The sequence below is a fragment of the Pseudophryne corroboree genome (genome assembly GCF_028390025.1).
Source record: "Pseudophryne corroboree isolate aPseCor3 chromosome 12 unlocalized genomic scaffold, aPseCor3.hap2 SUPER_12_unloc_1, whole genome shotgun sequence".
Taxonomy (NCBI): Eukaryota; Metazoa; Chordata; class Amphibia; order Anura; family Myobatrachidae; genus Pseudophryne; species Pseudophryne corroboree.
Window position 1 is genome coordinate 1,220,905 of NW_026967485.1, and position 24,500 is coordinate 1,245,404.

General features: G+C 42.2%; 5 non-coding genes and 3 pseudogenes across 5 annotated transcripts; 2 read left to right on the forward strand and 6 right to left on the reverse strand.

Annotated features, from left to right (window-relative positions):
- Positions 1 to 1,701: 1,701 nt before the first annotated feature.
- Positions 1,702 to 1,865, reverse strand: LOC134982628 (U1 spliceosomal RNA). Its single transcript, XR_010191306.1, has one exon. It is a non-coding gene; the product is annotated as a U1 spliceosomal RNA (small nuclear RNA).
- A 698-nt stretch (positions 1,866 to 2,563) lies between these two features.
- LOC134982218 (U1 spliceosomal RNA) lies at positions 2,564 to 2,699 on the reverse strand (annotated as a pseudogene).
- Positions 2,700 to 2,851: 152 nt separating this feature from the next.
- Positions 2,852 to 3,015, reverse strand: LOC134982945 (U1 spliceosomal RNA). Its single transcript, XR_010191570.1, has one exon. It is a non-coding gene; the product is annotated as a U1 spliceosomal RNA (small nuclear RNA).
- A 2,424-nt stretch (positions 3,016 to 5,439) lies between these two features.
- Positions 5,440 to 5,603, reverse strand: LOC134982989 (U1 spliceosomal RNA). Its single transcript, XR_010191593.1, has one exon. It is a non-coding gene; the product is annotated as a U1 spliceosomal RNA (small nuclear RNA).
- Positions 5,604 to 5,755: 152 nt separating this feature from the next.
- Positions 5,756 to 5,919, reverse strand: LOC134982673 (U1 spliceosomal RNA). Its single transcript, XR_010191347.1, has one exon. It is a non-coding gene; the product is annotated as a U1 spliceosomal RNA (small nuclear RNA).
- A 911-nt stretch (positions 5,920 to 6,830) lies between these two features.
- On the forward strand, positions 6,831 to 7,009 carry LOC134982315 (U1 spliceosomal RNA; annotated as a pseudogene).
- A 10,567-nt stretch (positions 7,010 to 17,576) lies between these two features.
- On the forward strand, positions 17,577 to 17,739 carry LOC134982832 (U1 spliceosomal RNA). Its single transcript, XR_010191493.1, has one exon. It is a non-coding gene; the product is annotated as a U1 spliceosomal RNA (small nuclear RNA).
- A 2,083-nt stretch (positions 17,740 to 19,822) lies between these two features.
- LOC134982307 (U1 spliceosomal RNA) lies at positions 19,823 to 20,001 on the reverse strand (annotated as a pseudogene).
- Between the last annotated feature and the right edge of the window lie 4,499 nt (positions 20,002 to 24,500).

A 24,500-nucleotide genomic window follows, 5' to 3' on the forward strand; every position in this document is an offset into this window, starting at 1 on the left:
TGGGGTGTGTGCTGGCATACTCTCTCTCTCTGTCTCTCCAAAGGGCCTTGTTGGGGAACTGTCCTCAGATAAGAGGATTCCCTGAGTGTATGGTGTGTCGGTACACGTGTGTCGACATGTCTGAGGTAGAAGGCTCTCCTAGAGAGGAGCAGGAGCAAATTAATGTGGTGTCTCCATCGACAACGCCGACACCTGACTGGATGGATATGTGGAATGTTTTAAGTGCTAATGTAAACTTATTACACAAGAGATTAGACAAAGCTGAAGCTAGGGAACAGTCAGGGAGTCAACCCATGCCTGTCCCTATGTCGCAGGGACCTTCGGGGTCTCAAAAGCGCCCACTATCCCAAATAGTTGACACAGATACCGACATAGTGTCGACTACGATGATGCAAAGTTACAGCCAAAATTGGCTAAATGTATTCGATATATGATTATTGCAATAAAAGATGTTTTGCACATCACAGAGTCCCCTGTCCCTGACACGAGGGTACACATGTATAAGGGAAAGAAACCTGAGATAACCTTTCCCCCCTCACATGAGTTGAACGAATTATGTGAAAAAGCTTGGGAATCTCCAGACAAAAAGCTGCAGATTCCCAAAAGGATTCTTATGGCGTATCCTTTCCCGCCAATGGACAGGATACGGTGGGAATCCTCCCCTAGGGTGGATAAAGCATTGACACGCTTATCCAAAAAGGTAGCGCTGCCATCCCAGGATACGGCTACCATCAGGGACCCTGCTGACCGCAAGCAGGAGGTTACCCTAAAGTCCATTTACACACATTCTGGTACCTTACTCAGACCGGTAATTGCGTCGGCCGGGGTTGTAGCGCAGTGGCAGCATGGACAGATACCTTATCAGCAGAGATTGAGACCCTAGATAAGGATGCTATGTTATTGACCATAGGGCATATAAAAGATGCTGTCCTATATATGAGAGATGCTCAAAGTGACATTAGTCTACTGGGTTCTAGAATAAACGCTATGTCGATTTCTGCTAGACGAGTCCTATGGACCCGGCAATGGACAGGTGATGCCGACTCAAAAAGGCATATGGAGGTTTTACCTTACAGGGGTGAGGAATTGTTTGGGGAAGGTCTCTCGGACCTAGTCTCCACAGCTACAGCTGGTAAATCAAATTTTTTGCCTTATATTCCCTCACAGCCTAAGAAAGCACCACATTATCAAATGCAGTCCTTTCGATCACAGAGAAACAAGAAAGTACGAGGTGCGTCCTTTCTTGCCAGAGGTAAGGGCAGAGGGAAGAAGCTGCACAACACAGCTAGTTCCCAGGAACAGAAGTCCTCCCCGGCCTCTACAAAATCCACCGCATGACGCTGGGGCTCCGCTAAAGGAGTCCGCCCAGTTGGGGGCACGTCTTCGAGTTTTCAGCCACATCTGGGTTCATTCGCAGGTGGATCCCTAGGCAATAGAAATTGTTTCTCAGGGTTACAAGCTGAAATTCGAAGAGGTGCCTCCTCGCCGGTTTTTCAAATCGGCCCTACCATCTTCTCCCCAGGAAAGGGAGATAGTGTTAAATGCAATTCACAAATTGTATCTTCAACATATGCCGCTGTTCGGGCACCCCCCTGTCAAGTGAAAGAGATCCAACTGAGGCAGCACAAGGGAACTCTCGAAAGAAGAACAAGGCTAGAGGAAGATCTGAGACAAAGAAATCAGACTTTTTCCAGAGCTGACCAGAGGAAAGCACAAACACAGTCCCCCACTACCACAAATAATGCAGTCGAGTTTCCCACATTTGGGGAAATCACAGGGGTCAGCATACCCAGAATGCAATGAATGAACCTCACCCTGGGAGAAAAATCTTCATGACCATGGTATCGCCTATGCAAAATAAGTATGATTTGGGATAGGGCTGGGGAGGGCCGCTGCTCAGGCACATCTCTGTCAAGTAAAGGAGATTCAACTGAGGCAGCACAAGGGAACTCTCATCTGGGGACAACAACTGCAGGGAGAACACATATTTTCAGATGAACATGTGAGGGCAGAAGGCTGCCTAATGCTGAAGCACCCCCAAACAACAAACCAAATGCAACAACTAGTGCAAGCATTCCTGGGGGAAGGCCTGCAGCAGATGGATTTGCATGTGGTGATGTCATCCAAGCAGTGGGTCAAAGTTGGCTTCAACCCTCGTCTGCATATGAAAAGAGAAAAGGGGCGTGCAGGGCATGGCGGCCTTTTGCAGCGCTTGGATGACCCCTAGTTCGCATTACACACCTCCACCCTCCTTCGGTGTGGGGCTCATGTTGGCTATGCCCCAGCCCCTGAAGCATTCAAGCTGATTTCTTGCAGCAGCTGGGCACTGTAACTGCTCCAGAGCTACTCTGTAAGGCAAGTAAAAGGGTGTGGGCCCTGCAGCACTACCTGTAGTTCGCATTGTGCGTTGGAAGGCACGAAGTAAGCAGACGGGAGAAGTCAGGATAGTGCGCAAGGGCATAGAAGGGAGCGGCTCAAGAAAAGAGAAGTGGAAACAGACAGCAAACTAGGCTGTAGAGAGACCTGAGACAAAGAGATCTGAATTATACGAGAGCCGACGAGGGGAAACACAAATTATGCAGTCAAGTTTCCCACATTTGGGGAAATCGCAGGAGCAGCACACCCAGAGTGCAATGGTTGAGCCTTGCCCTGGGAGAAGCACCTTCATGATCATAGTATCTCACCTGGCAGGTAAGTAGGAGTTGGGCTAGAGCTGGGGAGGGTCGCTGCTCGGGTTCCCCCCTGTGAAGTGAAGGAGATCCAACTGAGGCAGCACCAGGGAACTCTCGAAAGAAGAACAAGGCTAGAGGAAGATCTGAGACAAAGAAATCTGACTTTTACCAGAGCTGACCAGAGGAAAGCACAAACACAGTCCCCCACTACCACAAATAATGCAGTCGAGTTTCCCACATTTGGGAAAATCACAGGGGTCAGCATACCCAGAATGCAATGAATGAACCTCACCCTGGGAGAACAATCTTCATGACCATGGTATCTCCTATGCAAAATAAGTATGATTTGGGATAGGGCTGGTGAGGGCCGCTGCTCAGGCACATCTCTGTCAAGTAAAGGAGATTCAACTGAGGCAGCACAAGGGAACTCTCATCTGGGGACAACAACTGCAGGGAGACCACATCTTTTCAGATGAACATGGGAGGGCAGAAGGCTGCCTAATACTGAAGCACCATCAAATATCAAACCATATGCAACAACTAGTACAAGCACTCCTGGGGGAAGGTCTGCAGCAGACGGATTTGCATACGGTGATGTTATCCAAGCAGTGGGCCAAAGTTGACTGGAACCCTCATCTGCATATGAAAAGAGAAAAGGGGCATGCAGGGCATGGCGGCCTTTTGCAGTGCTTGGATGACCCCTAGTTCGCATTAAACACCCCCACCCTCCTTTGGTGTGGGGCTCATGTTGGCCATGCCCCATCCCCTGAAGCATTCAAGCTGATTTCTTGCAGCAGCTGGGCACTGTAACAGCTCCAGAGCTGTTCTGTAAGGCAAGAAAAAGGGTGTGGGCCCTGCAGCACCACCTGTTGTTCGCATTGTGCGTTGGAAGGCACAAATTAAGCAGACGGGAGGAGAAGTCAGGATAGTGCGCAAGGGCATACTTTTCTCTTAGTCCGGGGGCAAGGCTTCAAAATGGGGTCTGCAACGGAGGAGACACAGGGGGCGTGGTCACAGCAGCTTTTCTCTACAGCCTGCACCAGCAGGAGCCTACACCATTTTTTATGATCACGCTGAACTGCAGTGCGACTGCAATTACAGCATGGTCAAGAAGGGAGGCGTCATGCTGGGTGGCCATGCCCTGTCACTGTGCAGGAGCCAGCACAGCTCACACACTAGTCCCCGGGTGCAGCCCCCAACCCCCGGGACACCCGGAGCAACAAAATGTAGATTCAGGCCACCAGGCCACGCCCCTACCTATGAAACCATGCCTCCTTTTTACCATTGCGCTGTTTATCTGCGCGCACTGCATTACAATCTCCCTCGCCACCTCTCTGGGTGTCACCAGTGATAGTGACACCTCTGCCATGCTTGTAGCAGCTGGTCCTACGATCTACGCCTCAAGCCCTGAGTGTTTGCCCTTGTGACTTGTTGATCATCATAGCGAAGCAGATGCTTACAGAAAACTGCAGGGGCTTAGATTGAAAATAAAAAAATTGATGGGTATAAGGTAGAGAGGAGCGGGTTCGGTTCTCCGAGAACCGAATTCCCCACGAACTCCACGTGGTTTACACTGGTCCGAGGCAGGCTCGGTTGTTCCCGCCTGACTCGGAAAACCTGAACAAGGGAAAATGTCATCATCCCGCTGTCGGATTCTTGCGAGATTCGGATTCCATATAAAGAGCTGCGCGTTGCTGCCATTTTTACTCGTGCATTGAAGAGAGAGCGGAGAGGACGTGGCTATGTTCTCTCAGTGGAAATCTCAATATCAGTGCTCAGTATCAGTGGTTACTTATTGCTGCTCAGTAATACTAGTAGTGTGTCTCTCCTGCTCAGTGTCAGTTCTCAGTAGTATCCTCATCAGTGCTCAGTATCACTGCTCATTGTCTTGTGCTGCATTGTGGTGCTCAGCATACTACAGTACATTACTAATAGTCCAGTGCTGCATCTTGCTGCTCAGTGTCAGTTCTAGTATCCTCATCAGTGCTCACTATCACTGCTCATTGCATTGTGGTGTTCTGTATACTACAGTAACATAGTAATATAGTATATATAGAGGAGCGGGTTCGGTTCTCCGAGAACCGAATTCCCTACGAACTCCACGTGGTTTACACTGGTCCGAGGCAGGCTCGGTTGTTCCCGCCTGACTCGGAAAACCTGAACAAGGGAAAATGTCATCATCCCGCTGTCGGATTCTCGCGAGATTCGGATTCCATATAAAGAGCTGCGCGTTGCCGCCATTTTTACTCGTGCATTGAAGAGAGAGCGGAGAGGACGTGGCTATGTTCTCTCAGTGGAAATCTCAATATCAGTGCCCAGTATCAGTGGTTACTTATTGCTGCTCAGTAATACTAGTAGTGTGTCTCTCCTGCTCAGTGTCAGTTCTCAGTAGTATCCTCATCAGTGCTCAGTATCACTGCTCATTGTCTTGTGCTGCATTGTGGTGCTCAGCATACAACAGTACATTACTAATAGTCCAGTGCTGCATCTTGCTGCTCATGTTGGCTATGCCCCAGCCCCTGAAGCATTCAAGCTGATTTCTTGCAGCAGCTGGGCACTGTAACAGCTCCAGAGCTGCTCTGTAAGGCAAGTAAAAGGGTGTTGGCCCTGCAGCACTACCTGTAGTTTGCATTGTGCGTTGGAAGGCACAAAGTAAGCAGACAGGAGAAGTCAGGAGAGTGCACAAGGGCATAGAAGGCAGGGGCTCAAGAAAAGAGAAGTGGAAACAGACAGCAAACTAGGCTGGAGAGAGACCTGAGACAAAGAGATCTGAATTATACGAGTAGCCGACCAGAGGAAACACAAATTATGCAGTCAAGTGTCCCACATTTGGGGAAATCGTAGGAGCAGCACACCCAGAGTGCAATGGGTGAGCCTTGCCCTGGGAGAAGCACCTTCCTGATCATAGTATCTCACTTGGCAGGTAAGTAGGAGTTGGGCTTGAGCTGGGGAGGGTCGCTGCTCGGGCTCCCCCCTGTCAAGTGAAGGAGATCCAACTGAGGCAGCACAAGGAAACTCTCGAAAAAAGAACAAGGCTAGAGGAAGATCTGAGACAAAGAAATCTGACTTTTACCAGAGCTGACCAGAGGAAAGCACAAACACAGTCCCCCACTACCACAAATAATGCAGTCGAGTTTCCCACATTTGGGGAAATCACAGGGGTCAGCATACCCAGAATGCAATGAATGAACCTCACCCTGGGAGAACAATCTTCATGACCATGGTATCTCCTATGCAAAATAAGTATGATTTGGGATAGGGCTGGGGAGGGCCGCTGCTCAGGCACATCTCTGTCAAGTTAAGGAGATTCAACTGAGGCAGCACAAGGGAACTCTCATCTGGGGACAACAACTGCAGGGAGAACACATATTTTCAGATGAACATGGGAGAGCAGAAGGCTGCCTAATACTGAAGCACCCCAAACAACAAACCAAATGCAACAACTAGTACAAGCATTCCTGGGGGAAGGTCTGCAGAAGACGGATTTGCATACGGTGATGTTATCCAAGCAGTGGGCCAAAGTTGACTGGAACCCTCATCTGCATATGAAAAGAGAAAAGGGGCATGCAGGGCATGGCGGCCTTTTGCAGTGCTTGGATGACCCCTAGTTCGCATTAAACACCTCCCCCCTCCAGGTAGTGCTGCAGGGCCCACACCCTTTTACTTGCCTTACAGAGCAGCTCTGGAGCTGTTACAGTGCCCAGCTGCTGCAAGAAATCAGCTTGAATCCTTCAGGGGCTGGGGCATAGCCAACATGAGCCCCACACCGACGGAGGGTGGAGGTGTTTAATGCGAACTAGGGGTCATCCAAGTGCCGCAAAAGGCCGCCATGCCCTGCACGCCCCTTTTCTCTTTTCATATGCAGACGAGGGTTGAAGCCAACTTTGACCCACTGCTTGGATGACATCGCCATATGCAAATCCATCTGCTGCAGGCCTTCCCCCAGGAATACTTGCACTAGTTGTTGCATTTGGTTTGTTGTTTGAGGGTGCTTCAGTATTAGGCAGCCTTCTGCCCTCCCATGTTCATCTGAAAATATGTGTTCTCCCTGCAGGTGTTGTCCCCAGATGAGAGTTCCCTTGTGCTGCCTCAGTTGAATCTCCTTTACTTGACAGAGATGTGCCTGAGCAGCGGCCCTCCCCAGCCCTATCCCAAATCATACTTATTTTGCATAGGAGATACCATGGTCATGAAGACTGTTCTCCCAGGGTGCAGTTCATTCATTGCATTCTGGGTATGCTGACCCCTGTGATTTCCCCAAATGTGGGAAACTCGACTGCATTATTTAATGCGAACTAGGGGTCATCCAAGCACCGCAAAAGGCCGCCATGCCCTGCATACCCCTTTTCTCTTTTCATAAGCAGACGAGGTTTGAAGCCAACTTTGACCCACTGCTTGGATGACATCACTTGCTGCCTTTCCAATGAAGCAAGTTTAATTTAATAATAGGTGAAAAACCATCCCTACAAAGGTGTTAATCAGATACTTGGCTTTGTGGACACTTTTCAGAGCACAAATTTGTTAGCATAAAAATAAAGCCAGAAAATGAAGAGCTGTTTAATCACTCAATTGGATTTTTCTGCCAGCATATTTCTTTTTCTCTGCAACCCACTGCTAAATTGTGCTTCCTAGCTGTTTTTATAAAATCACTGAATCAAATCTAACTCTGATTACATCAGAGAAGGCCAGGTACCCTACACCATAACAGGGGGTTTGAAATTTTGACTTGTCTACTTAAAGATCACCAAAATCTAATAACAAGGTCAATTAAGTCCCTGGGTGGGATTGAACCACCAACCTTTTGGTTAACAGCCTTACACACTAACTGATTGCGCCACAGCGACACTTTGCAGAAGTACATACTGACAAAGGCTAATAAGCATTCATCTAGAACGATTCCTAGAAACATTTTAAAAAGTCAATAATGTGGAGAGTTTTTGTAAGATGTTTCTTCCATCAACCAATGAAGAAACACATTGGTACTTTCCCATGATGAGTGAGTGCTTCAGGATCTTTTGCACTTACATGTGCAGCAGAGTACTGTAATGGAAGCATGCTGGGTCCATAACCCAGAGGTAGGCAGATTGAAACTATCCTCTGCTATATGCATTTTTTTTTGTTAATTAAAGTAATCCAAAACTGGGATTGATATTTTTGCTCTTTTATTTTTACTTAAAGTACAATAACTTTTACCATTTTAATTTGTTTTAATAGTATATTGACAGTATTGTTTTCTTTCAAAAATCCAATTAATTTTCTTTACCCGATTATTAAAATGGTAATTGACAAAAACAAACTACATTGTCACCAGAAGAGCAATACAAAATGTACAAGTGATATATTAAAATCATCTTTCCAGCTTGAATTTCAATGATGCATTGGGGCAACGATTTTGTGAGAAACATCTTCACCCTTAAATAAAGATTTTCTTAATTCCTTACCTGTGTGCTAATTAGATATCACCTTGTTTTCACATTAAACAGACTTCCACATGAGAAAACAGCAAAGATGCAGTGGCGTTAATGTTTCCTGGTGTCAAACTGTATTATTTCCGTAGATATTGAAATGAGGATGCATCTTGCTGCCTTTCCAATGAAGCAAGTTTAATTTAGTAATAGGTGAAAAACCATCCCTACAAAGATGTTAATCAGATACTTGGCTTTGTGGACACTTTTCAGAGAACAAATTTGTAATCATAAAAATAAAGCCAGAAAATGAAGAGCTGTTTAATCACTCAATTGGATTTTTCTGCCAGCATTTTTCTTTTTCTCTGCAACCCACTGCTAAATTGTGCTTCCTAGCTGTTTTTTTATAAAATCACTTAATCAAATCTAACTCTGATTACATCAGAGAAGGCCAGGTACCCTATACCATAAGAGGGGGTTTGCAATTTTGACTTGTCTACTTAAATATCACCAAAATCTGATAACAAGGTCAATTAAGTCCCTGGGTGGGATTGAACCACCAACCTTTTGGTTAACAGCCTTACACACTAACTGATTGCGCCACAGCGACACTTTGCAAAAAGCACATACTGACAAAGACTAATAAGCATTCATCTAGAACGTTTCCTAGAAAAACTTTAAAAAGTCAATAATCTGGAGAGTTTTTGTAAGATGTTTCTTCCAGCAACCAATGAAGAAACACATTGGTACTTTCGCATGATGAGTGAGTGCTTCAGGATCTCTTGCACTTACATGTGCAGCAGAGTACTGCAATGGAAGCATGCTGGGCCCATAACCCAGAGGTAGGCAGATTGAAACTATCCTTTGCTATATGAATTTTTTTTTTTGTTCATTAAAGTAATCCAAAACTGGGATTGATATTTTAGCTTTTATTTTTACTTAAAGTACAATAACTTTTACCATTTTAATTTGTTTTAATAGTATATTGACAGTATTGTTTTCTTTCAAAAATCCACTTAATTTTCTTTACCCTATTATTAAAATGGTAATTGACAAATACAAACTACATTGTCACCATAAGAGCAATACAAAATGTACAAGTGATATATTAAAATCATCTTTCCAGCTTGAATTTCAATGATGCATTGGGGCAACGATTTTGTGAGAAACATCTTCACCCTTAAATAAAGATTTTCTTAATTCCTTACCTGTGTGCTAATTAGATATCACCTTGTTTTCACATTAAACAGACTTCCACATGAGAAAGCAGCAAGGATGCAGTGGCGTTAATGTTTCCTGGTATCAACCTGTATTATTTCAGTAGATATTGAAATGAGGATGCATCTTGCTGCCTTTCCAATGAAGCAAGTTTAATTTAGTAATAGGTGAAAAACCATCCCTACAAATATGTTAATCAGATACTTGGCTTTGTGGACACTTTTCAGAGAACAAATTAGTTAGTATAAAAATAAAGCCAGAAAATGAAGAGCTGTTTAATCACTCAATTGGATTTTTCTGCCAGCATATTTCTTTTTCTCTGCAACCCACTGCCAAATTGTGCTTCCTAGCTGTTTTTATAAAATCACTGAATCAAATCTAACTCTGATTACATCAGAGAAGGCCAGGTACCCTACACCATAACAGGGGGTTTGAAATTTTGACTTGTCTACTTAAAGATCACCAAAATCTGATAACAAGGTCAATTAAGTCCCTGGGTGGGATTGAACAACCAACCTTTTGGTTAATAGCCTTACACACTAACTGATTGCGCCACAGCTACACTTTGCAAAAGTACATACTGACAAAGGCTAATAAGCATTCATCTAGAACGATTCCTAGAAACATTTTAAAAAGTCAATAATGTGGAGAGTTTTTGTAAGATGTTTCTTCCATCAACCAATGAAGAAACACATTGGTACTTTCCCATGATAAGTGAGTGCTTCAGGACCTCTTGCACTTACATGTGCAGCAGAGTACTGTAATGGAAGCATGCTGGGTCCATAACCCAGAGGTAGGCAGATTGAAACTATCCTCTGCTATATGCATTTTTTTTTGTTAATTAAAGTAATCCAAAACTGGGATTGATATTTTTGCTCTTTTATTTTTACTTAAAGTACAATAACTTTTACCATTTTAATTTGTTTTAAGAGTATATTGACAGTATTGTTTTCTTTCAAAAATCCACTTAATTTTCTTTACCCGATTATTAAAATGGTAATTGACAAAAACAAACTACATTGTCACCAGAAGAGCAATACAAAATGTACAAGTGATATATTAAAATCATCTTTCCAGCTTGAATTTCAATGATGCATTGGGGCAACGATTTTGTGAGAAACATCTTCACCCTTAAATAAAGATTTTCTTAATTCCTTACCTGTGTGCTAATTAGATATCACCTTGTTTTCACATTAAACAGACTTCCACATGAGAAAACAGCAAAGATGCAGTGGCGTTAATGTTTCCTGGTGTCAACCTGTATTATTTCCGTAGATATTGAAATGAGGATGCATCTTGCTGCCTTTCCAATGAAGCAAGTTTAATTTAGTAATAGGTGAAAAACCATCCCTACAAAGATGTTAATCAGATACTTGGCTTTGTGGACACTTTTCAGAGAACAAATTTGTAATCATAAAAATAAAGCCAGAAAATGAAGAGCTGTTTAATCACTTAATTGGATTTTTCTGCCAGCATTTTTCTTTTTCTCTGCAACCCACTGCTAAATTGTGCTTCCTAGCTGTTTTTTTATAAAATCACTTAATCAAATCTAACTCTGATTACATCAGAGAAGGCCAGGTACCCTACACCATAAGAGGGGGTTTGCAATTTTGACTTGTCTACTTAAATATTACCAAAATCTGATCACAAGGTCAATTACGTCCCTGGATGGGATTGAACCACCAACCTTTTGATTAATAGCTGAACACACTAACCGATTGCGCCACAGAGACACTTTGCGAAAATTACATACTGACAAAGACTAATAAGCATTCATCTAGAACGTTTCCTAGAAAAACTTTAAAAAGTCAATAATCTGGAGAGTTTTTGTAAGATGTTTCTTCCAGCAACCAATGAAGAAACACATTGGTACTTTCGCATGATGAGTGAGTGCTTCAGGATCTCTTGCACTTACATGTGCAGCAGAGTACTGCAATGGAAGCATGCTGGGCCCATAACCCAGAGGTAGGCAGATTGAAACTATCCTTTGCTATATGAATTTTTTTTTTTGTTCATTAAAGTAATCCAAAACTGGGATTGATATTTTAGCTTTTATTTTTACTTAAAGTACAATAACTTTTACCATTTTAATTTGTTTTAATAGTATATTGACAGTATTGTTTTCTTTCAAAAATCCACTTAATTTTCTTTACCCTATTATTAAAATGGTAATTGACAAATACAAACTACATTGTCACCATAAGAGCAATACAAAATGTACAAGTGATATATTAAAATCATCTTTCCAGCTTGAATTTCAATGATGCATTGGGGCAACGATTTTGTGAGAAACATCTTCACCCTTAAATAAAGATTTTCTTAATTCCTTACCTGTGTGCTAATTAGATATCACCTTGTTTTCACATTAAACAGACTTCCACATGAGAAAGCAGCAAGGATGCAGTGGCGTTAATGTTTCCTGGTATCAACCTGTATTATTTCAGTAGATATTGAAATGAGGATGCATCTTGCTGCCTTTCCAATGAAGCAAGTTTAATTTAGTAATAGGTGAAAAACCATCCCTACAAATATGTTAATCAGATACTTGGCTTTGTGGACACTTTTCAGAGAACAAATTAGTTAGTATAAAAATAAAGCCAGAAAATGAAGAGCTGTTTAATCACTCAATTGGATTTTTCTGCCAGCATATTTCTTTTTCTCTGCAACCCACTGCCAAATTGTGCTTCCTAGCTGTTTTTATAAAATCACTGAATCAAATCTAACTCTGATTACATCAGAGAAGGCCAGGTACCCTACACCATAACAGGGGGTTTGAAATTTTGACTTGTCTACTTAAAGATCACCAAAATCTGATAACAAGGTCAATTAAGTCCCTGGGTGGGATTGAACAACCAACCTTTTGGTTAATAGCCTTACACACTAACTGATTGCGCCACAGCTACACTTTGCAAAAGTACATACTGACAAAGGCTAATAAGCATTCATCTAGAACGATTCCTAGAAACATTTTAAAAAGTCAATAATGTGGAGAGTTTTTGTAAGATGTTTCTTCCATCAACCAATGAAGAAACACATTGGTACTTTCCCATGATAAGTGAGTGCTTCAGGACCTCTTGCACTTACATGTGCAGCAGAGTACTGTAATGGAAGCATGCTGGGTCCATAACCCAGAGGTAGGCAGATTGAAACTATCCTCTGCTATATGCATTTTTTTTTGTTAATTAAAGTAATCCAAAACTGGGATTGATATTTTTGCTCTTTTATTTTTACTTAAAGTACAATAACTTTTACCATTTTAATTTGTTTTAAGAGTATATTGACAGTATTGTTTTCTTTCAAAAATCCACTTAATTTTCTTTACCCGATTATTAAAATGGTAATTGACAAAAACAAACTACATTGTCACCAGAAGAGCAATACAAAATGTACAAGTGATATATTAAAATCATCTTTCCAGCTTGAATTTCAATGATGCATTGGGGCAACGATTTTGTGAGAAACATCTTCACCCTTAAATAAAGATTTTCTTAATTCCTTACCTGTGTGCTAATTAGATATCACCTTGTTTTCACATTAAACAGACTTCCACATGAGAAAACAGCAAAGATGCAGTGGCGTTAATGTTTCCTGGTGTCAACCTGTATTATTTCCGTAGATATTGAAATGAGGATGCATCTTGCTGCCTTTCCAATGAAGCAAGTTTAATTTAGTAATAGGTGAAAAACCATCCCTACAAAGATGTTAATCAGATACTTGGCTTTGTGGACACTTTTCAGAGAACAAATTTGTAATCATAAAAATAAAGCCAGAAAATGAAGAGCTGTTTAATCACTTAATTGGATTTTTCTGCCAGCATTTTTCTTTTTCTCTGCAACCCACTGCTAAATTGTGCTTCCTAGCTGTTTTTTTATAAAATCACTTAATCAAATCTAACTCTGATTACATCAGAGAAGGCCAGGTACCCTACACCATAAGAGGGGGTTTGCAATTTTGACTTGTCTACTTAAATATTACCAAAATCTGATCACAAGGTCAATTACGTCCCTGGATGGGATTGAACCACCAACATTTTGATTAATAGCTGAACACACTAACCGATTGCGCCACAGAGACACTTTGCGAAAAGTACATACTGACAAAGACTAATAAGCATTCATCTAGAACGTTTCCTAGAAAAACTTTAAAAAGTCAATAATCTGGAGAGTTTTTGTAAGATGTTTCTTCCAGCAACCAATGAAGAAACACATTGGTACTTTCGCATGATGAGTGAGTGCTTCAGGATCTCTTGCACTTACATGTGCAGCAGAGTACTGCAATGGAAGCATGCTGGGCCCATAACCCAGAGGTAGGCAGATTGAAACTATCCTTTGCTATATGCATTTTTTTTTTGTTCATTAAAGTAATCCAAAACTGGGATTGATATTTTAGCTTTTATTTTTACTTAAAGTACAATAACTTTTACCATTTTAATTTGTTTTAATAGTATATTGACAGTATTGTTTTCTTTCAAAAATCCTATTAATTTTCTTTACCCGATTATTAAAATGGTAATTGACAAAAACAAACTACATTGTCACCAGAAGAGCAATACAAAATGTACAAGTGATATATTAAAATCATCTTTCCAGCTTGAATTTCAATGATGCATTGGGGCAACGATTTTGTGAGAAACATCTTCACCCTTAAATAAAGATTTTCTTAATTCCTTACCTGTGTGCTAATTAGATATCACCTTGTTTTCACATTAAACAGACTTCCACATGAGAAAGCAGCAAGGATGCAGTGGCGTTAATGTTTCCTGGTGTCAACCTGTATTATTTCAGTAGATATTGAAATGAGGATGCATCTTGCTGCCTTTCCAATGAAGCAAGTTTAATTTAGTAATAGGTGAAAAACCATCCCTACAAATATGTTAATCAGATACTTGGCTTTGTGGACACTTTTCAGAGAACAAATTCGTTAGCATAAAAATAAAGCCAGAAAATGAAGAGCTGTTTAATCACTCAATTGGATTTTTCTGCCAGCATATTTCTTTTTCTCTGCAACCCACTGCTAAATTGTGCTTCCTAGCTGTTTTTTTTATAAAATCACTGATTCAAATCTAACTCTGATTACATCAGAGTAGGCCAGGTACCCTACACCATAAGAAGGGGGTTTGAAATTTTGACTTGTCTACTTAAAGATCACCAAAATCTGATAACAAGGTCAATTACATCCCTGCGTGGGATTGAACCACCAACCCTGTGATTAATAACCAAACACACCAACAGATTGCGCCACAGAGACACTTTACAAACGTACATACTGACAAAGGCTAATAAGCATTCATCTAGAACGTTTCCTAGAAAAACTTTAAAAAGTCAATAATCTGGAGAGTTTTTGTAAGATGTTTCTTCCATCAACCAACGAAGAAACACATTGGTACTTTCCCATGATGAGTGAGTGCTTCAGGATCTCTTGCACTTACATGTGCAGCAGAGTACTGCAATGGAAACATGCTGGGCCCATAACCCAGAGGTAGGCAGATTGAAACTATCCTCTGCTATATGCATTTTTTTTTGTTAATTAAAGTAATCCAAAACTGGGATTGATATTTTTGCTCTTTTATTTTTACTTAAAGTGCAATAACTTTTACCTTTTTAATTTGTTTTAATAGTATATTGACAGTATTGTTTTCTTTCAAAAATCCACTTAATTTTCTTTACCCTATTATTAAAATGGTAATTGACAAAAACAAACTACATTGTCACCAGAAGAGCAATACAAAATGTACAAGTGATATATTAAAATCATCTTTCCAGCTTGAATTTCAATGATGCATTGGGGTAACGATTTTGTGAGAAACACCTTCACCCTTGAATAAAGATTTTCTTAATTCCTTACCTGTGTGCTAATTAGATATCACCTTGTTTTCACATTAAACAGACTTCAACATGCGAAAGCAGCAAGGATGCAGTGGCGTTAATGTTTCCTGGTGTCAACCTGTATTATTTCAGTAGACATTGAAATGAGGATGCATCTTGCTGCCTTTCCAATGAAGCAAGTTTAATTTAGTAATAGGTGAAAAACCATCCCTACAAAGGTGTTAATCAGAGACTTGGCTTTGTGGACACTTTTCAGAGAACAAATTTGTTAGCATAAAAATAAAGCCAGAAAATGAAGAGCTGTTTAATCACTCAATTGGATTTTTTTGCCAGCATATTTCTTTTTCTCTGCAACCCACTGCTAAATTGTGCTTCCTAGCTGTTTTTATAAAATCACTGAATCAAATCTAACTCTGATTACATCAGAGAAGGCCAGGTACCCTACACCATAAGAGGGGGTTTGAAATTTTGACTTGTCTACTTAAAGATCACCAAAATCTGATAACAAGGTCAATTACGTCCCTGGGTGGGATTGAACCACCAACCTTTTGGTTAATAACCATACACACTAACTGATTGCGCCACAGCGACACTTTGCAAAAGTACATACTGACAAAGGCTAATAAGCATTCATCTAGAACGCTTCCTAGAAACATTTTAAAAAGTCAATAATGTGGAGAGTTTTTGTAAGATGTTTCTTCCATCAACCAATGAAGAAACACATTGGTACTTTCCCATGATAAGTGAGTGCTTCAGGACCTCTTGCACTTACATGTGCAGCAGAGTACTGTAATGGAAGCATGCTGGGTCCATAACCCAGAGGTAGGCAGATTGAAACTATCCTCTGCTATATGCATTTTTTTTTGTTAATTAAAGTAATCCAAAACTGGGATTGATATTTTTGCTCTTTTATTTTTACTTAAAGTACAATAACTTTTACCATTTTAATTTGTTTTAATAGTATATTGACAGTATTGTTTTCTTTCAAAAATCCACTTAATTTTCTTTACCCGATTATTAAAATGGTAATTGACAAAAACAAACTACATTGTCACCAGAAGAGCAATACAAAATGTACAAGTGATATATTAAAATCATCTTTCCAGCTTGAATTTCAATGATGCATTGGGGCAACGATTTTGTGAGAAACATCTTCACCCTTAAATAAAGATTTTCTTAATTCCTTACCTGTGTGCTAATTAGATATCACCTTGTTTTCACATTAAACAGACTTCCACATGAGAAAGCAGCAAGTTTGCAGTGGCGTTAATGTTTCCTGGTGTCAACCTGTATTATTTCTGTAGATATTGAAATGAGGATGCATCTTGCTGCCTTTCCAATGAAGCAAGTTTAATTTAGTAATAGGTGAAAAACCATCCCTACAAAGGTGTTAATCAGAGACTTGGCTTTGTGGACACTTTTCACAGAACAAATTTGTTAGCATAAAAATAAAGCCAGAAAATGAAGAGCTGTTTAATCACTCAATTGGATTTTTTTGCCAGCATATTTCTTTTTCTCTGCAACCCACTGCTAAATTGTGCTTCCTAGCTGTTTTTTATAAAATCACTGAATCAAATCTAACTCTGATTACATCAGAGAAGGCCAGGTACCCTACACCATAAGAGGGGGTTTGAAATTTTTACTTGTCTACATAAAGATCACCAAAATCTGATAAGAAGGTCAATTACGTCCCTGGGTGGGATTGAACCACCAACTTTTTGGTTAATAGCCTTACACACTAACTGATTGCGCCACAGCGACACTTTGCAAAAGCATATACTGAAAAAGGCTAATAAGCATTCATCTAGAACGTTTCCTAGAAACATTTTAAAAAGTCAATAATGTGGAGAGTTTTTGTAAGATGTTTCTTCCATCAACCAATGAAGAAACACATTGGTACTTTCCCATGATGAGTGAGTGCTTCAGGATCTCTTGCACTTACATGTGCAGCAGAGTACTGTAATGGAAGCATGCTGGGTCCATAACCCAGAGGTAGGCAGATTGAAACTATCCTCTGCTATATGCATTTTTTTTGTTAATTAAAGTAATCCAAAACTGGGATTGACATTTTTGCTCTTTTATTTTTACTTAAAGTACAATAACTTTTACCATTTTAATTTGTTTTAATAGTATATTGACAGTATTGTTTTCTTTCAAAAATTCACTTAATTTTCTTTTCTGTGTGCTAATTAGATAGCACCTTGTTTTCACATTAAATAGACTTCCACATGAGAAAGCAGCAAGGATGCAGTGGCGTTAATGTTTCCTGGTTGTAGTGGGGGACTGTGTTTGTGCTTTCCTCTGGTCAGCTCTGGTAAAAGTCAGATTTCTTTGTCTCAGATCTTCCTCTAGCCTTGTTCTTCTTTCGAGAGTTCCCTTGTGCTGCCTCAGTTGGATCTCCTTCACTTGACAGGGGCGTACCCGAGCAGCGACCCTCCCCAGCACTAGCCCAACTCCTACTTACCTGCCAGGTGAGATACTATGATCATGAAGGTGCTTCTCCCAGGGCAAGGCTCACCCATTGCACTCTGGGTGTGCTGCTCCTGCGATTTCCCCAAATGTGGGAAACTTGACTGCATAATTTGTGTTTCCCCTGGTCGGCTCTCGTATAATTCAGATCTCTTTGTCTCAGGTCTCTCTCCAGCCTAGTTTGCTGTCTGTTTCCACTTCTCTTTTCTTAAACCGCTCCCTTCTATGTCCTTGCGCACCTTAATTAAATCTAACTCTGATTACGTCAGAGAAGGCCAGGTACCCTACACCATAAGAGGGGGTTTGAAATTTTGACTTGTCTACTTAAAGATCACCAAAATCTGATCACAAGGTCAATTACATCACTGGGTGGGAACCTTTTGGTTAATAGCCCATGTAAGTGCAAGAGATCCTGAAGCACTCACTCATCATGGGAAAGTACCAATGTGTTTCTTACAAAAATTCTCCAGATTATTGACTTTTTAAAGTTTTTCTAGGAAACGTTCTAGATGAATGCTTATTAGCCTTTGTCAGTATGTACTTTTGCAAAGTGTCGCTGTGGCGCAATCAGTCAGTGTGTATGGCTATTAACCTAAAGGTTGGTGATTCAATCCCACCCAGGGACGTAATTGACCTTGTTATCAGATTTTGGTGATCTTTAAGTAGACAAGTCAAAATTTCAAACCCCCTCTTATGGTGTAGGGTACCCGGCCTTCTCTGATGTAATCAGAGTTAGATTTGATTAAGTGATTTTATAAAAAACAGCTAGGAAGCACAATTTAGCAGTGGGTTGCAGAGAAAAAAAATTATGCTGGCAGAAAAGTCCAATTGAGTGATTAAACAGCTCTTCATTTTCTGATTTTATGTTTATGCTAACAAATTTGCTCTCTGAAAAGTGTCCACAAAGCCAAGTCTCTGATTAACACCTTTGTAGGAATGATTATCCACCTATTACTGAATTAAACTTGCTTCATTGGAAAGGAAGCAAGATGCATCCTCATTTCAATGTCTACTGAAATAATACAGGTTGACACCAGGAAACATAAACGTCACTGCATCCTTGCTGCTTCCTCATGGGGAAGTCTGTTTAATGTGAAAACAAGGTGATATCTAATCAGCACACAGGTAAGGAATTAAGAAAATCTTTCTTTATGGGTGAAGATGTTTCTCACAAAATTGTTGCACCAAGGCATCATTGAAATTAAAGCTGGAAAGATGATTTTAATATATCACTTGTATATTTTGTACTGCTCTTCTGGTGACAATGTAGTTTGTTTTTGTCAATTACCATTTTAATAATAGGGTAAAGAAAATTAAGTGGATTTTTGAAAGAAAACAATACTGTCAATATACTATTAAAACAAATTAAAATGGTAAAAGTTATTGTACTTTAAGTAAAAATAAAAGAGCAAAAATATCAATCCCAGTTTTGGATTACTTTAATTAACAAAAAACAATGCATATAGCAGAGGATAGTTTCAATCTGCCTACCTCTGGGTTATGGACCCAGCATGCTTCCATTACAGTACTCTGCTGCACATGTAAGTGCAAGAGATCCTGAAGCACTCACTCATCATGGGAAAGTACCAATGTGTTTCTTCATTGGTTGATGGAAGAAACATCTTACAAAAACTCTCCAGATTATTGACTTTTTAAAGTTTTTCTAGGAAACGTTCTAGATGAATGCTTATTAGCCTTTGTCAGTATGTACTTTCGCAAAGTGTCTCTGAGGCACAAACAGTTAGCGTGTTCAGTTGTTAACCAAAAGGTTGGTGGTTCAATCCCACCTAGGGACGTAATTGACCTTGTTATCAGATTTTGGTGATCTTTAAGTAGACAAGTCAAAATTTCGAAAACCCCTGTTATGGTGTAGGGTACCTGGCCTTCTCTGATGTAATCAGAGTTAGATTTGATTAAGTGATTTTATAAAAAAAACAGCCACGAAGCACAATTTAGCAGTGGGTTGCAGAGAAAAAGAAATATGCTGGCAGAAAAATCCAATTGAGTGATTAAACAGCTCTTCATTTTCTGGCTTTATTTTTATGCTAACAAATTTGTGCTCTGAAAAGTGTCCACAAAGCCAAGTATCTTATTAACACCTTTGTAGGGATGGTTTTTCACCTATTATTAAATTAAACTTGCTTCATTGGAAAGGCAGCAAGTGATGTCATCCAAGCAGTGGGTCAAGGTTGGCTTCAAACCCCGTCTGCTTATGAAAAGAGAAAAGGGGTATGCAGGGCATGGCGGCCTTTTGCGGTGCTTGGATGACCCCTAGTTCGCATTAAATAATGCAGTCGAGTTTCCCACATTTGGGGAAATCACAGGGGTCAGCATACCCAGAATGCAATGAATGAACCGCACCCTGGGAGAACAGTCTTCATGACCATGGTATCTCCTATGCAAAATAAGTATGATTTGGGATAGGGCTGGGGAGGGCCGCTGCTCAGGCACATCTCTGTCAAGTAAAGGAGATTCAACTGAGGCAGCACAAGGGAACTCTCATCTGGGGACAACAACTGCAGGGAGAACACATATTTTCAGATGAACATGGGAGGGCAGAAGGCTGCCTAATACTGAAGCACCCCCAAACAACAAACCAAATGCAACAACTAGTGCAAGCATTCCTGGGGGAAGGCCTGCAGCAGATGGATTTGCATATGGCGATGTCATCCAAGCAGTGGGTCAAAGTTGGCTTCAACCCTCGTCTGCATATGAAAAGAGAAAAGGGGCGTGCAGGGCATGGCGGCCTTTTGCGGCACTTGGATGACCCCTAGTTCGCATTAAACACCTCCACCCTCTGTCGGTGTGGGGCTCATGTTGGCTATGCCCCAGCCCCTGAAGGATTCAAGCTGATTTCTTGCAGCAGCTGGGCACTGTAACAGCTCCAGAGCTGCTCTGTAAGGCAAGTAAAAGGGTGTGGGCCCTGCAGCACTACCTGTAGTTCGCATTGTGCAAGACCCCTAGTTCGCATTAAACACCCCCACCCTCCTTCGGTGTGGGGCTCATGTTGGCCATGCCCCAGCCCCTGAAGCATTCACGCTGATTTCTTGCAGCAGCTGGGCACTGTAACAGCTCAAGAGCTGCTCTGTAAGGCAAGTAAAAGGGTGTGGGCCCTGCAGCACTACCTGTAGTTTGCATTGTGCATTGGAAGGCACAAAGTAAGCAGACGGGAGGAGAAGTCAGGATAGTGCACAAGGGTATAGACGGGAGGGGATCAAGAAAAAAGAAGTGGAAACAGACAGCAAACTAGGCTTCCAATGCACAATGCAAACTACAGGTAGTGCTGCAGGGCCCACACCCTTTTACTTGCCTTACAGAGCAGCTCTGGAGCTGTTTAATCACTCAATTGGATTTTTCTGCCAGCATAATTTTTCTCTTACGTCCTAGAGGATGCTGGGGACTCCGTAAGGACCATGGGGGATAGACGGGCTCCGCAGGAGACATGGGCACTTTAAGAAAGACTTTAGATCTGGGTGTGCACTGGCTCCTCCCTCTATGCCCCTCCTCCAGACCTCAGTTTACTACTGTGCCCAGAGGAGACTGGGTGCTTTTCAGGGAGCTCTCCTGAGTTTCCTGACAGAAAGTATATTTGTTAGATTTTTTTATTTTCAGGGAGCCTGCTGGCAACAGACTCCCTGCATCGAGGGGCGGAGGGGAGAGATGCACACCTACTTCTGTGAGTTGATAGGCTCTGCTTCTTAGGCTACTGTACAGCATTAGCTCCAGAGGGATCGGTACGCAGGTCTCACCCTCGCCGTCCGTCCCAGAGCCGCGCCGCCGTCCCCCTCGCAGAGCCGGAAGATAGAAGCCGGGTGAGTATGAGAAGAAAAGAAGACTTCAGAGGCGGCGGAAGACTTCATGATCTTCACTGAGGTAACGCACAGCAGTAAAGCTGTGCTCCATTGCTCCCATACACCTCACACACGGCAGTCAGTGTAAGGGTGAAGGGCGCAGGGGGGACGCCCTGGGCAGCAATATAGACCTCTCTTTGGCAAAATAAATATATATGCAGCTAGGCACTGTATATATATATAAGAGCCCCCGCCATTTTTTTATGGGGGGGGCTATTTGAGCGGGACAGAAGCCCGTCGCTGAGGGGGTGGGGCTTCTCCCTCAGCACTCCCCAGCGCCATTTTCTCCACAGCACCGCTGAGGGGAAGCTCCATGGACTCTCCCCTGCTTATACCACGGTAGAAAGAGGGTCTTAAAGAAGAGGGGGCACATAATTAGGCGCATATATATATGGAAATACAGCGCTACTGGGTAAACATAAAATGATTGTGTTTTTTTCCTGGGTCATATAGCGCTGGGGTGTGTGCTGGCATACTTTCTCTCTCTGTCTCTCCAAAGGGCCTTGTTGGGGAACTGTCCTCAGATAAGAGGATTCCCTGAGTGTATGGTGTGTCGGTACACGTGTGTCGACATGTCTGAGGTAGAAGGCTCTCCTAGAGAGGAGCAGGAGCAAATTAATGTGGTGTCTCCATCGACAACGCCGACACCTGACTGGATGGATATGTGGAATGTTTTAAGTGCTAATGTAAACTTATTACACAAGAGATTAGACAAAGCTGAAGCTAGGGAACAGTCAGGGAGTCAACCCATGCCTGTCCCTATGTCGCAGGGACCTTCGGGGTCTCAAAAGCGCCCACTATCCCAAATAGTTGACACAGATACCGACACAGATTCTGACTCCAGTGTCGACTACGATGATGCAAAGTTACAACCAAAATTGGCTAAATGTATTCGATATATGATTATTGCAATAAAAGATGTTTTGCACATCACAGAGTCCCCTGTCCCTGACACGAGGGTACACATGTATAAGGGAAAGAAACCTGAGATAACCTTTCCCCCCTCACATGAGTTGAACGAATTATGTGAAAAAGCTTGGGAATCTCCAGACAAAAAGCTGCAGATTCCCAAAAGGATTCTTATGGCGTATCCTTTCCCGCCAATGGACAGGATACGGTGGGAATCCTCCCCTAGGGTGGATAAAGCATTGACACGCTTATCCAAAAAGGTAGCGCTGCCATCCCAGGATACGGCTACCATCAGGGACCCTGCTGACCGCAAGCAGGAGGTTACCCTAAAGTCCATTTACACACATTCTGGTACCTTACTCAGACCGGCAATTGCGTCGGCCGAGGTTGTAGCGCGGTGGCAGCATGGACAGATACCTTATCAGCAGAGATTGAGACCCTAGATAAGGATGCTATGTTATTGACCATAGGGCATATAAAAGATGCTGTCCTATATATGAGAGATGCTCAAAGTGACATTAGTCTACTGGGTTCTAGAATAAACGCTATGTCGATTTCTGCTAGACGAGTCCTATGGACCCGGCAATGGACAGGTGATGCCGACTCAAAAAGGCATATGGAGGTTTTACCTTACAGGTGTGAGGAATTGTTTGGGGAAGGTCTCTCGGACCTTGTCTCCACAGCTACAGCTGGTAAATCAAATTTTTTGCCTTATATTCCCTCACAGCCTAAGAAAGCACCACATTATCAAATGCAGTCCTTTCGATCACAGAGAAACAAGAAAGTACGAGGTGCGTCCTTTCTTGCCAGAGGTAAGGGCAGAGGGAAGAAGCTGCACAACACAGCTAGTTCCCAGGAACAGAAGTCCTCCCCGGCCTCTACAAAATCCACCGCATGACGCTGGGGCTCCGCTAAAGGAGTCCGCCCAGTTGGGGGCACGTCTTCGTGTTTTCAGCCACATCTGGGTTCATTCGCAGGTGGATCCCTAGGCAATAGAAATTGTTTCTCAGGGTTACAAGCTGAAATTCGAAGAGGTGCCTCCTCGCCGGTTTTTCAAATCGGCCCTACCATCTTCTCCCCAGGAAAGGGAGATAGTGTTAAATGCAATTCACAAATTGTATCTTCAACAGGTGGTGGTCAAGGTTCCCCTGCTTCAACAAGGAAAGGGAAATTATTCGACCCTGTTTGTAGTCCCAAAACCGGACGGTTTGGTCAGACCCATATTAAATTTAAAATCCCTGAACCTATACTTGAAAAGGTTCAAGTTCAAGATGGAATCGCTAAGAGCGGTCATCGCCAGCCTAGAAGGGGGGGATTTTATGATATCTCTGGACATAAAGGATGCATACCTTCATGTACTCATTTATCCACCTCATCAGGCGTACCTAAGATTTGCGGTACAGTATTGTCATTACCAATTTCAGACGTTGCCGTTTGGTCTCTCCAGAATTTTCTCCGAGAATTTTCACCAAGGTAATGACGGAAATTATGGTGCTCCTGCGAAAGCAAGGTGTCACAATTATCCCGTACTTGAACGATCTCCTCATAAAAGCGAGATCAAGAGAGCAGTTGCTGAACAGCGTATAACTTTCATTGAAGGTGTTACAGCAAAACGGCTGGATTCTCAATATCCCGAAGTCGCAGTTGGTTCCTACGACTCGTCTGACTTTGCTTGGGCATTATTCTGGATACGGACCAGAAAAGGGTTTATATTCCGATAGAAAAGGCCCAGGAACTCATGACTCTGGTCAGGAACCTATTGAAACCAAAACAGGTGTCAGTGCATCACTGCACTCGAGTCCTGGGAATGATGGTGGCATCATACGAGGCCATTCCCTTCGGCAGGTTCCATGCGAGGATCTTGCAATGGGACCTACTGGACAAGTGGTCCGGGTCACATCTACAGATTCATCAGTTGATCACCCTGTCCCCCAGGGCCAGGGTATCTCTCCTGTGGTGGCTGCAGAGTGCTCACCTTCTAGAGGGCCGCAGGTTCGGCATTCAGGACTGGATCCTGGTGACCACGAACGCGAGCCTCCGAGGTTGGGGAGCAGCCACACAGGGAAGAAATTTCCAAGGTCTTTGGTCAAGTCAGGAGACTTGTCTTCACATCAACATCCTGGAGCTAAGGGCCATATACAACGCCCTATG